Source organism: Rattus norvegicus, chromosome 19 (genome assembly GCF_021556685.1).
Source record: "Rattus norvegicus strain SHRSP/BbbUtx chromosome 19, alternate assembly SHRSP_T2T, whole genome shotgun sequence".
In the NCBI taxonomy this organism is placed as follows: Eukaryota; Metazoa; Chordata; class Mammalia; order Rodentia; family Muridae; genus Rattus; species Rattus norvegicus.
In genome coordinates, this window is record NC_141552.1 from 55504246 (window position 1) to 55510396 (window position 6151).

The window sequence follows — 6151 nt, forward strand, 5'->3', positions numbered from 1 at the left end:
GGGCAGGAATGTGAGCAGAATTGGTGGTCTCCCTTATGCTTTGAGGATTGTATGCACTTCTGAGAGTCCTGCTATCTCCCCAAGGGATCTCGGTACAGAGAGCTGTGGAATGGGGTTAGCTCCAGGCACAGGCAGAAACCAGAAGGATCTTGTCCCAGACTGCTCCTGGCTTCCTGTGTCCTGAGGACACCAGATGGGTCCCTCGGAGCAGAAGTGGTGGTCTTACCTCTGCTTTCAGGTGTGTCAGCACTCCTGGTGACTGACTTCCAGCTCTGGGTGCAGGCAGAGACTGGAAGGATTCTCTCTCTGACTGCTCCTAGGTTCCTGTGTGCAGGGGGCTCCAGGCAGGTTCCTTTTGGGCCAGGAATATGAGCAGAAGTGGTGGTCTCCCCCTGAGCTCTCAGGATTGTCTGTACTTCTGAGAGTCCAGCTCTCTCTCCCAGGGGATTTGGGTACAGAGCTAGGTTGATCTTTTAGGTGGTAAGAATCATATAGTAAACTAAACAATTCTGACAGTAATTTAGTGTTATTTATTTAAAAGTCACCTGCCAACGTTAACATGGGAAATCTCATTTCTCATTTATATCAAGATTCAGTACATTTTCTACAAATTCCTTATGACTATGAGAATCTTTAAAAATTGTATTTATTTTTTATTCTTTGACAACTTCATACATGTGTGTACTAAGCTTGGACACTCTTCCCCTCCTTTGCTCTCCCAAGTACCCCCCTCTTCCTGATGGAACACTTCCACCCAACATCCCATTCTTTACTTTGATGTCATTTTTATTTTTATTTTTGACCCATTGAGTTTAATTAAGGTTGCTTGTACAAGCAGGAGTGGGAGGTTATTTCCTCGAATGTTATCAGTCGCTATACCACTGAGGAAAATGACAGCCCTTCTCCTAGTATCTATTAACTTCCTCTTGACCCTCAGTAATGAGTGGGACCCCACATCCCCAAGCATGATGAAACGGTGAGAGGTCCGTCGGTATGCTACTCTTTGCCCTTCATGGCTTCGATGAGCTCGAGAGTGCAATGGCTGTGTCATGTCCAGAACCGGTCCACAGTGCTGTCAGCTTCTGCGTCTTACATTCCCACTCTTCACAATGCTGCCTAAGTTTTGGCGATACGCATTATACATGTGTCCTAATTAGGGGCCATGTACCCCACAGCCACCCTCTGCCCGCAATTCAACCAGTTCTTTATCTCTGCGCTAACCACACCCCAAGCCCCCTACCCTCCTTCCTTAAATCTCCATCTTCAAGGCCACCTCTGACTCCCTGCAAAAAACAGAAAAGAAACTTCTCGGATGAAGGCAGAGAATAGCACAGATATAAAAAAGAGCATCTAGAAGACTGTTGAACATCATCTCCATAAAATCAATTTTTGAAGTCTGAAAAAATGTCTTCTGGTTGAGGTAGGTTTTATGTGCATAGTGTAGGTCTCTTTGAAATCATTTTAATTATTTTCTTATTTTAATACCAGGTGAATTGATCATTTTAATTTATGTTTTCATTGCTTTTAATTAAAACATATAATAAAACATAAATATAATTAATCATCCTCGAGCTCCTTCTGTATGCTAGATAGACTTAGTTTTTGTTTGAGACAGTTTCTTTGTGTAGCTTTGATAGACAGACAATAAAAGTGAGATTAAATATATAGATAAAAATAAATATAAATATAATGATTTCAAAACTCCTTTTGTAGGCCTGGCAGACAGACTTTGAACTCAGAGATCTGCCTGCCTCTGCTTCCTGATTCAATTCCAGCACTCTATTTTAATTATTTTTAATTAATTATTTTTTTTATCATTTTACTCAGAAAAAAAAACCACTGAACAGACAAAATGCAATGGATATTTTAATTGCCACTCCTCATTTCATGGTCAAATCTCTTAATAGATTATTACTGAGTACTATATTTCATGTAGTGTATGCATGGATGAGCGTGTGTGTGTGTGTGTGTGTGTGTGTGTGTGTGTGTGTGTGTGTGTAGAAAAGCCATCTCTTAGGATGACAGGATATTTTATTTTTTATCATGGGAATACCACACACTATTGAATATTGTCTACATCTTTTGGAAAGCAGGATGATATGTTTTTATTCTTTTTCTGATGTATTGAATAACTGTGGTTTATTTTCATATAACTGATCAAACGGGCATGCATCTCTCCAACACTTTGCCAATATTGTCTACAGAATTCTGCATATATGTTTATGTTTTGGTAAAACTTGGATCACAATTAAGTTGTTCTCTTAAAATGAATTCATTAGGAGCTTCTTTTTCTACTCTCTGGATTAGTTTTGGAACAGCTGATGTTCTGTCTTAAATATTTGGAAGGATTCAATTGTGAAGTCTTAATCTTGAATTGTCTCTGAAGATTCTCATGAGTGTCAATTAACATTTTCATTAATCATCGATTGGTTTGTTTTATGAGATAGGGTCTCCTGTCTGTCTGGCTTGAACTAACTATGTACCTGAAGATGACCATACAATTCTGATCCTCCTGCCTCTCCTCCCAAGTGCTGGGATCACACGTGTTTTCCACATCTGGCTCATCAGCATATCATTAACATATAATTTATTTCATCTTATGTTAGCTTAGTAAAAATTTACACTTTTCTATCCATATTTATTTTGTCTAAACTTTCATATGTATTGGTATGAAGTTACTCAGGTTATCTCGAATAAAACTTTTTATGTGTATGGGTCTATTTTTATTTCGCATGTCTGTTTGTTCACCCTGCGCATGCCTTGTTCCTGGGCAAGAGGGCATCAGATCACCTAGAACTGGAGTTTCAGATGGTTGTGGGTTGCTGTGTGGCTGCTGAGACTTGAACCTGATTATCCTGGAAGAACAGCCCATGGTGCTCTTAACTGCTGAGCCATCTCTCCAGTCCCAATTTTCAGTTTTTTTTTAATATAGTATATATGTTTCATTCTTGATACTTTCTGTTTGTTTTCTCTCTCAAAATTCTCCCCACAGAATTAATATTTTATTACTTATTTTAATTAACTATAAATTGTTTTTGTAGTATGTATGCTTGTATTCCTTTAATCTGTGATCTTAAGTTGTCCTCACATCCCTTCCCTTCCACTAGAGGACTTACTGAGATGGAGATTTCTGAGTGCCAGCATCTCTGTACTATGAAATACTCTTTATCCATTCTTTATTATTCAGGATTTATTTTATTTTAAGCAGTCCATTTTATTTGACTAAGCTTTTCACATGCAAATGATACTTTCTAACACCTCGCTGTTAGTGTTTTGGCACACAAGGTAATCTTAAAACACTTTTGTTGATGCTGAGTGTTCTAGTTTTTGTTGTCCTGGAACTCATTTCCTTTGATTTTGAAGGATGCCTCTCTTTAGGTGTAGATATCTAGGCTGAAACCATTTTCTTTCAGCAGTTTGGTAACATTCCATCGGCTTTCGACTTCCATAGTCTTACTGTGGTGATAACTGTCAGCTGTGAGGGAATGCGCTGTCTCTCCTCTTCTGCTTGGTTGTGGGATTTACAGCTTGATAGGTGTTGAGTTTCCTGGAATAAGTGGAAAGCTCTACTTTGATTCAGCGGTTGTTGCTGATAGGGTTGTACCTATGTTATCTCTACTCCATCAAGGGTCAGATCATATGTGTTCGTGTATATCTTATGCATGTGTCTGGAAGTTTGTTCACGTGTGACATGACCTGTGCCCAAGAACTAAAAATTCTCCCATGCAGTCCTTACCTGTGGGTTGGCAGTTATATAATGTACATGCAACACTTTTCCTTGGGTGGAATAACTGTGTCCTAGACATTGTTCTAACCTCCATAGTTTAATTCCATGTGGTCAGCTACTTTCCTAGAATCCCCTTCTCTGCACCATCTCCTTATATTCCTTTCAAGAATAAACCACTTGTGTTCAAACTCACATCCTAGAATTTTGGATTACTTCCTACCCAAAAGACCAAATGTGTTTCTTTTTTAGAATAGAAAAAAAATGGATGTCAGATCACCAACTGAGTCCTATACCAGCTATCTCTGGGGGACCCAATGGTCTTCCTCCATCGCCCCGAGATATCTTCTGGTACTCTGTTATGTAGGAAAGATATACATGCATCATTGGCAGACAGCTTACATTTGTTATCTGCCTTGTGAAGAGGATGTGGAAGTCCGTAATTTCCCCCTTCGGTCAAGAAACACCAAAAATTCGCTATTATGGTTTGAAGGTGCTTATCTCACACATTTAAAGCACTTATTCCAAAGCTGGTGGTGCTGTTTGAAAGGTTGCCGAAGTTTTAGACGGTGGGACCTTGAAGGAGAAAGTGGGTCACTGGGGGTGAGCCTGAATGTTTTATAGCCCAGTCCCAGTTTCTGTGTGCCCTCTGCTACCCGAGTAGGGCTGCATCGTGGTCAGTTAGCCTCCTGCTTTAGCTGCTGTGCTTTCCCCTCCTGCTGCCAGGTCTTCACCGTGGCGGACTGTATCCCTTTAGACTGTAAGCCAAAGCTAAACCCTTCCTCCCTTAAGTTGCTTCCCGTCAGGGATTGTATCACATCCCTGAGAAAAGAAGCTAATGAAGTAGTGATGATGTACCCGAGGGAAACGGCAAGTTTACTGCCACCCCATGGACTTAGAGAAGGAAGATTTGGTAGCCCCTGTCATGTCTCTAGTCAACTCAGTAGTCTTGACTCTGAAAATAGCAGATAAAACATAGAAGACTGAAAGGTACCAACAAAGCAATGTCACCAATCACCACTGTGCCCGGGATCCATGTAATTGTCAACAGTGATGGAGGCAAATAACTTATTATTATTATCATCATCATCATTATGGCCATAACGACACTCTCACAGACATCCTGAAAGTGTCATCATGGTACCCCCCTACAGTTTAGGACCAAGAGCGGGAGGGTGAATGGCCTTATTCACTGATATCTCCAATGACCCACTTGAGAAATCTGTGCTTCGTCTCCCAGTGGAGAGAGGCTTCTAACAGGCCACACAGCAAGCTCAAATTACAGCACTCCATTAGTCATTCCGGACTCTCAGCAGGAGTACAGATGCATTTTTTTTTGAAGTTACATCCTGTTGGTGGAAAATGGTCATTATTAACATGAGGGTAAGGAGTCTGCTTCCTAATGAAGGCAGGGAGATTTCACCGCGTGTCCATGCCTGGCGATTAAGCCAAAATGAATAGAAAATGTGTGCCCTGACAGAGTGTGGTAAGCAGGGAACCATAGCCCCGAAGGAAGAGGATCTGGTTTATGCCAGATCGTTAGAAAGGCTGTCCAATTACTAGGAGCGTCTGTCTACATGACAAAGGAGACAAAGAGAGCAATATATCAATAGTCGTTTTCAGGTAAAGCAGCAGTACAAGGGCTTCCGACCCCAGCCCCAGTTTGGTGTTTTGAGGCAGGGCTTCTTATAGCTCAGACCAACCTCGAACCTCTTTGTAACTGATGCCGGGTCCTTCTTGTCTCCTCCATGCTGAGATTAAAGTCATGTTACACCTTCACCATGCTTGGCAAGACGTGATTTGTACGACACGAAATCATCATTGCATATGTCGATTTTTTTAAAATAATTTGCCTTTAGTGAAGTACGGACTGGACAAAACACACTAACTTTGGGGTGTGTGTCATTCTGAGCATTTCCAAGGGGTGGCTATGACAGGTGCAGCCAGTTGTCACTAATAGCCTGAAGTGTTTACCACGTTGGCGTGTTTCGGACTGTTGGCAATCACCAGCATCCGCAGTTTCATGCCTGAAAGGTTATTCTAGAAGGCTCCTCAGTTTCTATCCTTAGAGAGCTCTCTGTGCTGTGGAATTAATGGACACCATAAGGGACATTTTCCACCCAGTGCTTAATAAGAAAGGGTGCATAAATACCCAGCATCCTTTAGGTGGCGCATATCCAAAGTTAGGACCCTGTTCCTTTTCCCAGTGACTCCAAGGTTAAGCCACAACATTCCTCTGCATCTTGATGAATAAAAGGGACCCCATGATGGGCTGCCTGCTTTCCGTCTGCTCCCACTTTCCCATAATGCTCCTACATATCTCGAGCGGACTACTTATAATCTTCTCACAACCTCCTCAGGGAGCTCCAACCAGGATAGATGGGCAGCCACTCCTCCCTTTGTGAGGTGATGATGCCCAACCCAGTG